The sequence below is a fragment of the Elephantulus edwardii genome, unplaced genomic scaffold, assembly GCF_000299155.1.
Source record: "Elephantulus edwardii isolate Elephantulus edwardi_28Jun2011 unplaced genomic scaffold, EleEdw1.0 scaffold00106, whole genome shotgun sequence".
Lineage (NCBI taxonomy): Eukaryota > Metazoa > Chordata > Mammalia > Macroscelidea > Macroscelididae > Elephantulus > Elephantulus edwardii.
This window is the reverse complement of record NW_006399856.1, coordinates 6,153,764-6,165,012: the sequence shown is the minus strand read 5'-3', so window position 1 is coordinate 6,165,012 and position 11,249 is coordinate 6,153,764. Positions and strand designations below refer to the sequence as shown.

General features: G+C 38.0%; 1 protein-coding gene across 1 annotated transcript in view; it reads left to right on the top strand.

Annotated features, from left to right (window-relative positions):
* The window catches only part of SPAG16 (sperm associated antigen 16), a 1,218,973-nt gene that overhangs the window by 959,054 nt on the left and 248,670 nt on the right, over window positions 1-11,249 (top strand). The window lies entirely within an intron of this gene.

Sequence of the window (11,249 nt, the reverse complement as noted above, 5' to 3'; positions counted from 1 at the left end):
AAAAAAAAAATAGGGTTGCATCCTATTTTGGTGATTTGGTGGCATTAGAAAATATTTACATGAGCAATGCACAAGTAGAAAACAACATTAAACGTATTGTCCAATAAATTAGAGGTCAGCAATCTATATAACCTTATTTGCTATCTGCTATAGAGTTCTTACGATTTTATAAAATTAACCAAACTATTTTTTTCTTTGTGACAATGTTATCTAAGTTCATCACAATAATGTTAAATTATTCAATTTTTAAAGATTTAAACACTGAAAGTGGATTTTAAAAAAATTTATTATTAGAGCAGGTGGAGAGCGGGGGGAAGCAAACCTGAGTTGGGAAGATTTTCCTGGATCTTCTTTTTGAGAGACAATGAAAATAAAGATTACATTTCAGGAGCCTTTCCACTGCAACTACTCTACAATGATAAACCTGTGATGATGAGAATATTTTATAAATTGAATAATATTGCTTGGCATTGTTACTATATGATTCTAGATAATATTTATATCAACTAGCTAATTTCTATCTCTTAAGAGCTTTGGTAGCTTGTTTGGTAGGTGGTGGTTGTTGCGTGCTGTCCAGTCGAAACCGACCCAAAGTGACCCTTCAGTGGGTTTTCAGAGGCAGTGAATCATAAGGGAGGAGATTACTCATCCTTTTCCCATGGAGTAGCTAGTTCAAATCCTGTGGATTTCAACTGTGTGCCTTTGTGATTGCAGGGAAGCTTCTACCCACCAGGCCACCATAGCTCCAGTAGTGAGGAATTGTGCTCCTGACTCTGAAAACACATGGTTTGAATCTACCAGCTTCTCTGAGGAAGGAAGACAGACAGTCTCCTCACATGTGATTTACAGCCTCTGAAAACCTGCTGTTGGGCCATCGATAAGTCAGTTTCAATGTGATGTTACACTACAATAATTTTTATGTGTTGCTAAAAAAGAGACCCACAGACATGACAAGGATAAAGGTGTCTTTATCCCTTTGTTTACTCTACAAGCATTGCATTCCAGAATATTGAAACAGTACATTACTTCCATGTTGTTGTTGTTGTTGTTGTTATCATTATTATTAATTATTTCTACTATTATTGTTAGCTGAGTTCTGACTAACTGTACCTGCAATCTTTTTAGCCACATAGTGAAATATAAATAAATACATTTCAGTGTTGAGAAATACATAAACTTTTAAGTATAGAAGACAATAATTCATCCCAGGAAAAAATATTGCAATAGTTTAAATAATAGTTTATACTTAGATACTTAAATCATTTGCTCTCAGAATGTTCTTCCTCCAAGGAATTACATCATGCACTTCTTAAAACAAGCAGGGGAGCTCTGATGACATAGTCCCCCAAAGGCCAAACCTCTCTGGCTCTTAGACTTCACCTCCTTCTCTGTAATTTGCAAGCTCAAATCCCCACCCATCCCTGGGTCAGGTATGGAGTTTTTTGAAAGAATACACATGCTGGTTTAAGAGGAGAGGGAGATACAAGATGCAAAGACAATATATAGTTTAAAAATATATTTGTACAATTACAAGTATTTTGCTGAGAACAAAATGATGTCATTAGCTCCAAACTCAGAAGAAATAGACTAGATTTCTAAGTTGGTGAACTACTCAAAGGATAAGGAAAGAGTAGTTACTTGGTCCCTTCATTTAACTATGACTTCTTGTCATTGTTATGTGTTCTGAGTCAGAAAGAACTCATAGATGACCCACTTGTGGGATTTCAGAGGCAGTAAATAACCTGGGAAGAGATTGTCCATCTTTCTCCCACGAAGCAGCAGGAAGATTTGAATTGCCTGCCTTTGGGTTGGCATGCGATGACTCATGTTATTGTTCATGGTGCTATCCAGTGGACTGCATCTCATAGCGATCCTAATCACAATGGATCTGAACCTTGTTTTATTCTGTGTCATCCTTGTCATCTCTGATATACTTGAGTTGGTTGTTACAGTTACTACATGTCATTCAACTAGATGTCAATCCGTCTAGTTGAGGGTCTTTCCCTCTATTACTGACCCTCCACCTTTCCAAGCATGATGTCTTTTTTCCATGAACTAGTTCCTCCTAACAACATGCCCAAAAGAGATAACACATCACCACTCATGCCTCCAAAAAGCACCCTGGTTGCACTTTCTCTGAGATATATCTGCTTGTTCTTTTGAAACTCTATGAGATAGTATCTTCTTCAACACTAGAACTCCTCAAATGCATTGATTCTTCTTTTGCCATCCTTAGTTATTGTCCAACTTTCAAATGCATGTTGTTGTTATTGTTTTTGTTGTTGCTGTTGTTGTTATGTGACTTCGAGTCTCCCGGAACTCATAGCAACCCTATGTACAATAGCTATGAAGCCTGCTCTGTCCTGAGCCGAGCCAGTCTCACTGTCTTCAGCATATGAACCCCCATCATCCATTTTACTGTGTCAATCCATCTCATCCAGGGTCTGTCTCTCCTGTACTGTCCCTCCAATCTTCCAACCACAATGTCCTTATCCATGGATTGGTCCCTATTGGCCATGTGCTCAAAATATGTATGAAAGAGCTTCATAATCCTTTCCTCCAAGGAGCAGCCTGGTTTCACTTTCTTCAAAACAGACCTGTTTGTTCTTTGGGATTCCATAATATGCTCAGGACTCTACTCCAGAATTACAACTCAAAGGCATCAATCCTTCTAGCATCCTTAGACATTGTCCAGCTCTCTGACGCATAGCAGGTAATTTTGAAGACCATGACCTGAATCAGGTGCACCTGAGTCTCTAAACTGACATCATTGCTTTTTTAGCACTTTGGAGAAGTCTCTGATAACAGATTTTCCTAATGCAATTTGTCTTTTGATTTCCTGAATGTTGATGCTATGAGTGTTAATTGTAGACTCAAATAAGCTGATATTATTAACAACCTCAATCACTTCTTCATCTACCATGGTCCTACCAATTGGCCCAGTAGTGAAAATCTTTGTTTTCTTGATGTTGAACTTCAATCCATATTGAAAACTACAGTCCTTGACCTTCTGCAGCAAACATGTCTAGTCTTCTCAGTTTGGGCAAGCAAGCTGTGCCATCTACATAGCACAGTTTATAGACTAGTCTTCCTCCAATCCTGATGCCAGATTCTTCCTCTAAAAATCCAGTCTCCCGAATGATCTATTTCTAATACGGATTTTAAAAGTATGGAGACAGAATGTATCTCTGATGCATTTCTTTCCTACCATTTTATCTCCATCTATCTCTATTTGCCTATTGACCCAGTGGCATGGCCACTCAGAACAACCCCATATAAAACAGATCAAAAGTTAGCTGGATGCTACCATTCTCATAGGCTTCTCTAGGCTTTTAAGCTGATTATTGCAGTCACTGTGTCAATCTATCTCATTGAAGATACTTCTCTCCTTCTCTGAATCTCCAACTTTCCAAGCAAAATTTCCCTCTCCAGTGGCTAGTCCCTCCTAATAACATACTCAAAAAATGTGAGGCAAAATCTAAACACCTTTCCTTATAAGGAAGAACTTGACTGCACTTCTCACAAGATAGATTTGTTTGTTCTATTGGCAACCCATGTTATACTCATTATTCACAAACACCACCAATCAAAGATCAAAGACATCTTTATTCATTGTCAAACTTTCACATATACAAGAAGCAGCTGGAAATAATGACTGAGGGGCTACACTTTACTGTTCAAAGTGATAATTTTACTCTTTTTCTACTTTAAAGAAATCCCTATCAGAGTTGTCCAATAAAATACATCTTTTGATTTATTGGCTATTGCTCACATGATTGTTGATTGTGGGTCCAAATAGTGGCTCAAGAAATGGAGAGAACTAGTAATTCAGCAGGATAGTCAAAGAAGAAGAGGGATAGCAGATATTGAGAAGCTTTGAACAGGAACGCTTCAGGGTGAAGTCTCTCTCAGGGAGGAGTGATAGGGAATGGCAAAGGACGCACTGACAAAGAAGATTAATCAGAACTGGCTTTGACAAGCACTGTGGCATTTGGACAAGAACAAACTGGGAGGAGGGTAGAGAATAGTGCAACAATGAATGAATGGAAACCCAAAATCTCTGTAAATGCTTATGAAAATTAATAAAATATAATTATAGAAAAAAAAAGAAGTAGGGATGTTACAATTGTTATAGGTCAAATTTATAGCAGAAAAAGTTTTAAAGATGCACATAATCTCTCTTCTATAATAAGTAGCAATGCCCTTTCAGGAGAAACCATTATTATATTTATTATTATATAAAATGGCATATATATTATATATAATAATGTAGCTCATTATTATATATAATATATAATTATTTTAAGCTCTGTTCATCAGGATTCCTTAGTAAACCCAAGGGTTTTACATGTGTCCTTTGGTTCATCACCTTCAATATACCTCAGTCTACTACAGTCCTCCCTGTTGTCTGTAATCATCCCTTCATGTCTTATCTCATGGGTTCTAGACGTGGTTGGAACAGCAAACTGTGTCCTGAAAATGTTACTCAGTTAAAATAACTGAAAGAATGTGTACCAGGGCTTGATTTTTTTTTAATTGACTAAAGTACTGACATTCAACTTTGTATTAAGAAGTATGCAACTAAATATATATATATTGCTATTGTTAGGTGTAATCCACTTGCCAATGACTCCCAGCCCCCCTATGAACAACCAATTAGCACCTTGTCTCGTCCCGTGCCGTCTTCATGCTCTCTGCTGTCCTTCAGTCCATTATCACAGTCACTGTCAGTACATCTTCTTGAGAATCTTCCTCTCTTTCTCTTAACCTCCACCTTGTCTAGCTTGATCTTCTGATAACTTGCCCAGAGCATATGAGGCAAAGTTTCACCATCCTTTCCTCTAAGGAGCACTATGGTTGCACCTCACTAAAGACAGAATCGTTTGTTATTTTGGCAATCCGTGGGATAACCAGTACTCTTCTCCAACACCACAATTCAAAGGTGTCAACTCTTTGGTTTTTTCATATTCCTTGTTTTAGATGCACAGGAAGCAATTTGAAAGACCATGGCTTGTATAAGGAACACTTTTGTCTCCAAACAAGCATCCTTTCTCTTTAGCCCTTTGTAGAGGCTCGAACAGAAGATTTTCCCAATGTAAAACATTTTGATATTTCTTGACCTCTTTTACCATGGGTGTTGATGGGTGATCCATGTAAAATGAAGTCATTGACAAGTTCTAACTTTTCTCCGTCTGTCATGTCACCTATTGGTCCAGTGGTGAGGGTTATAATAATTTAGTTCTATAATGATGTTGTTGTTATGTTCCATCGAGCTGCCATCATAGTGAGCCTATGTACAACAGCCCTGAAGCCAGCCCTGTCATGAGCTAGTCTCACTGACTCCAATACACCTGCCTTCATTACCCAGTTACTGTATCAATCCATCTCATCTGAGGTCTTCCGCTCCTGTGCTGTCTCTCCACCCTTCCAAGCATTATATCCTTCTCCAAGGACTGGTCCCTCCTGGCCACTTGGCTGAAGTATGTGAGATGGAGTTTCAAAATTCTAGCCTCCAAGGAGAAACTTGGTTTCACCCTCTCCAAGACAAACCTATTTGTTTTCTTGGTGGTCCATGGTATGTTCAAGACTCTCCTCCACTGCCACAAATCAAAGGCATCAATTCTTCTATCATCCTTAGTCATTGTCAAGCTCTCTGATGCATAGCAAGTAACTGCAAAGACCATGGCCTGGATCAAGCATACCTTAATCTCTAGACTGATATAATTGCTTCTTAGTATTCTGGAGAGGTCTCTGACAGAATTTTTCCCAATGCAATTTGTCTTTTGATTTCCTGACTGTTGATGCCTGAGTGTTGATTGTGGAGCCAACCAAGCTGAAATTGTTAACAACCTCAATCTCTTCTCCATCCATCATGGTACTGCCGGTTGGCTCAGTGGTGAGACTCTTTGTGTTCTTGATGTTGATCTAGTATGATAGATATTATAAATTTATTTCTTTAAATTTATTATTTATAATGAGCATACTATAGCACTTAGTTATTGTAAGTCACTTTATTGGTAAATGTTTTTAATATTAGTTCATTGTAACATGAATATGTGTTTCCTTAAAAAACCCCGGATCCATTGCTGTAGAGTCAGAACCAATTTACAGCTGACCCTCCGGCAGGTTTCTGAGTTTGTGAATCACACAGGGAATCACCCATTTTCAGCAGGTTTCTGAGGTTGTGAATCAAACAAGGAATGGCCCAGCTTCTCCCTCAAAATTGCTGATAGGTTCAAACTTCCAGAGACACAGCCTTTGCGTTAGAAGCAAAACTCCTCTTAAACTATATCTAGAGAACTCTGTTACATATGTTCTAGATTATTTAAGTAAATATATAGTCAATCACATTATTTAGTAGACTTCAGAATTGGCTGAGGAAACTTGTGACTTAGATATGAAAAAACGACCCCATCTCATTAGCCATAATTAAGGAAGGCATTGCAGGGGGGAAAAAAGTAAATCTATGCTACATATCACTTTTTTTGTATGTCTGAGACTATGAAAGATTTAGATTTTATTACAAAATTTTAATACAAAATTGTCTTGGAGAGCATAACATTTTAATTCAAATATATTCTAAATCAATGTAAAGTATTTCAAAATGTGATCCAAACAGCAATGAGATTGTCCTTTATTATTTTTTTTGTTTAACGTTGTGGCTCCTTGGAGGCAAGGATTCTGAGGCTCCGTCTAACATACTTTGGACATGTTGTGAGGACATACCGATCCTTGGAGAGGGACATCATGCTTGGGAGGGTGGAGGGACAGCGCAGGAGAGGAAGGCCCTCTATGAGGTGGATTGATTCAGTGACTGGGATAATCAGGATGGGAGTGTCAGAAACAGTGCGATTGGCACAGGATAGAGCAGGGCTTAGGGCTGTTGTACATAGGGTCGCTATGAGTTGCAAGCGACTCGATGGCACATAACAACAACAACAACATCAATAACTGAATTTCAGTGATAAATTTTATATTAGTTTCTCAGTGGCTACATGGAAGCTTATTGGTCAGGGAGTTGGTAATTGCAAATGAATTGCTGATAATTGTCTAGCTGATGTTGAGAAGAGCAAGTTAAAACAATAGATTGATACAGTATCACTTATAGATTAGGGAGGAGCATTTCCTATTACCTTCATTGGGCCAATATACTTTAAAAAGTTTAAATGCAAATTGGAAGAACATTCTTTTAATACTATTTAAGTCACATGTGTAACATGATGAAAATGACAAAATGTTATTAAATTCAAGAACTTAAAATATTGAATTTCCAACTTTTCCTTTTAAAGTAATTTTAGGAGCTCGCCTTAAATACACACATTAACACTAAATTCTGAATTGTTGGGATGAATTTTTTTAAATAAATAGTACATGCTAACATTACTTATTAACAAGAGATAAAAGAAAAATATCTAGATGTCCAAAAAGTAAAATGATAAAGTAAGATAAATCTACGCAAGTGAATGCGTCCCACAAAGGAAAAAGAATTGTTAAAAAGCATTAATTGTGAGTAAGAAGAAAAAATTAAAGCAAAATATAAAACAACATACTATGAGTTCCTTGATAAAAGGTTCACAACAAGGCAACACTGTTGTTGTTGTTATGTTCCATCGAGTCATTTGCGACTCATAGCGTCCCTATGTATAAGAGCCCTAAACGCCTTTCTATCCTGTGCCAACCTCACTGTCTCAAACACATTCATTCCCACCACTCCACTCACAGAATCAATCCATCTCATCGAGGGGCTTCCTCTCCTGCACCATCCCTCCACTTTCCCAAACATGACGTCCCTTTGCAAGGACAAGTCCCTCCTTGCAACATGCCCAAAGTATGTCAGATGAAGCTTCAGAATCCTTGACTCCAGGGTACATTCTGGCTTCACCCTTTCCAGAACAAACCTGTTTGTTCTCCTAGCAGTCCATGGTATATTCAACACTCTTCTCCAGCACCACAACTCAAAGGCATCAATTCTCTATCATCCCTATTCACTGTCCAACTCTCTAATGCATAGCACATAATAGCAAAGACTAAAGCCTGGATCAGCCGCATCTTAGTCTCCAGCCTGATGTCGTTGCTCCTCAGTACTTTTGAGAGGTCCCTCACAGCTGACTTTCCCAGTGCAATTTGTGTCTTAATTTCCTGGCTGTTGTTACCAAGAGTGTTTACTGTGGAACCAAATAAACTAAAACTGTTATCTATATCAATCTCTTCACCATCCATACTGATGCTGCCAATTGGCCCAGTGGTGAGAATCTTTGTTTTCTTGATATTGAGCTTCAATCCATATTAAAAACTGTAGTCCTTGACCTTCTGCAGCAAGGCAACACTACTCTATAATTTTTTAAGATATGTACTGTATGGGACTGTTTAGCAGTTACAATCAGTAGTAGTACAGTTATTTCCTCCAGGAAGAATGGCAAAGTTTGAAAACAGGAAACAGAACAAGAATTGAATCCACTTTTGGTTGCTGATGTTTTCTCTGTTTAGCTGAATAGCAGTTATACATTCATATGTTAAGACACTAATAAATGTATCCTGTGTCCATGACATAGAAAACTCATTTCAGTTCTCTAAATCTCAGGTTTTCATATCTGAAAGTTGTTGTTGTTGTTGTTGTTAGGTGCAATCAAGTCGAGTACAACTTATAGTGACCCTATGAACAAAAGATCTGAACCCTGTTCTGTCCTGCACCATCTTCACACTTCCTGACACACAAGAGCCCATTGCAGCGGTCACCATGTCTGTCCACCTGGTTGAGGGTCGTCTTCTCCTTTGCCGACCCTTCACCTTTCCCGGCATCATGTCCTTCCCCAGTGAATAGCCCTTCCTTGCAACATGCCCAAACTGAAATTTGGAAGTAATAATAATTAATGGAAACTCAATCATTGCCCATGAGTTGGAACTGATTAGTCATAACTTTCTCTACAAATCCCATAGGAGGAGACAGCGTATCTTACTCCTGAAGAGCCTCTGGTGGTTTAGGACCTCCAGAGTGGTGAGACCTCTGGGTTATTATCTCATATCTCTAGGCGTTATGCCACCAGAGCTCTCTAATTTATTTTCCCATTGAGTAATCATTTCAATGAGATTATAAAAATAACTTAAATAATTAACTGTCCTCTCTTTTTCTATATCATCTCAAATCCTCAATACTGATGATGATCTGTAAACAGTGTTGAAGCTGTGAATTATTTGTATGAAACTTTGTGATGTACCAAATATTTTACATATGTTTTTGTTAATGTGCCACTGATTGGCTTGCAACTTACAGTGACCTTATGTACAACAGCACTGAACCCTGCTCTATCTTGAGTCAAACTCATTGTGTCTAACACACCTACGTCTATTACCCTACTCACTGAGTTAATCATCTCATCCAGGGATTTCCTTTCTTGTCCTGTACCTCCACCCTCTCAAGCATGATGTCCCCTCTCCAACAACTGGTCCCTCCTTGCAAAATGTCCAAAGAATGACAGATAAAGCTTCAAAATCTTTGCCTCCAAAGAGCAGCCTGGTTTCATCCTCTCCAGGATGAACCTGTTTGTCCTACTAGCAATCCATGATATATTCAGTATTCTTCTCCAGCACCACAGCTCAAAGGCATCTATTCTTCTTCTATCATCTTTAGTTATTGTCCAGCTATGTGATGCATAGCAATTAATTGCAACGTCTGGCCTTGATCTGGCACATCTTAGTCTCTGGACTGATATTGTTGCTCTTCAGTAATCTAGAGAGGTCCCTGACAGCAGAATTTTCCAATTCAATTCACCTTTTGATTTCTTGGCTGCTGTTATCCTGGCTGTTGGTTGTGGAGACAAGCAAGTTGAAGCTGTCAATGTAAATCTAAATCTTTTCAATTTAAATATTTACAGTCTAAATCTTTTCACCGTCTATCATGGTTCAATTAGATTTTTTTTGTTAGTTGGGTAAGGTTCTACTGTTATAAATAAGGAAAATAACATAAAAATTTATTTTACTCACATATGCACACATTTATAAGACTCACATGGGTTTTTTTTATCTTCACTAAGCACATTAAAACAAATAAAATTCAAGAAGTGAAAAATGATCCTCCAATGGAATATATTTAGTATCACTGAGATTTATTAAAATATAGCAGGGGAATCCACCAGCTCAGTCATCAGTGTTGCTGCCAAAACTGTGTTCACAGCAATGTTTAAGGGAAAGTTAAGATTCTAAGGGCCAAGTGGTGATCCCAGGACTAATGGTAGACAGACAAAAGAAAAACTCTTTCCCTTCATAGGTGCCTGATTTGACCATAGCAGGTGACCTCCCCACCATTTTCACTCTCTCTCTTCCACACACATTCACACACTCTTATATTCAGCAGAAAACACTTAATCATGTTCACTCAAAACCTATATCTAGACCAAGAAGTTGTCTAAACTGAACAAGAGAACATGACAAGCTTTAAAATTAGGAAAGGTTTGCATAAGGGCTGTATCCTTCCTATTCAATCTGTAGGTTGAGCAAATCATTCAAGAAGCTGAACTATATGAATAAGAATGTTGCCTCAGGATTGGAGGAAGACTCATCAACAACCTGTTATACAGATGCTACAAACTTGCTTGCTGAAATTAAAGAGAACTTGAAACACTTGCTACAGAAACTCAAAGGCTGTAGCCTCTCAAATGGCAAATGGCTTACATCTCAATATTGAGAAAACAAATATCCTCACCACAAGAGCAATAGGCAGCATCATAATACATGGAGAAAAGATTGAAGCACTTAACAATTTCATGTTACGTGCATGCATCATTAACACACATGCTACCAGTAGTGAAGAAAACAAAACATGTGTTGTATTGGAGAAAATCTGCTGTCAAAGACTTCTCCAAAGTGTTAAATAGCAATACTGTCATTTTGTCAAAGACTAAAGTGTATCTGATCCCAGCCGAAGGCTTTTCAAAAACTTCCTTTGTGTCTTAAAATTGAATAATGAATGCAGATGACCGAAGAAGAATTAGTACCTTTGAATGATGGTATTAGAGAAGAATACTGAATATCCTACGGTCTATCAAAAGAACAAACAAATATATCTTGGAGGAAGGGTAGCTAGAGTGCTCCCTAGAGGCACGGATGGTGAATCTTCATCTCATATACTCTGGACATTGTTGTTAGAAAAGGCCAGGATGCCCACTATCACCTCTTTTATTCAATATTGTTTTGGAAGTCTTAGCAATAGCAATAAGACAAGAGAAGGGAATAAAAGGTATCCAAATAGGCAA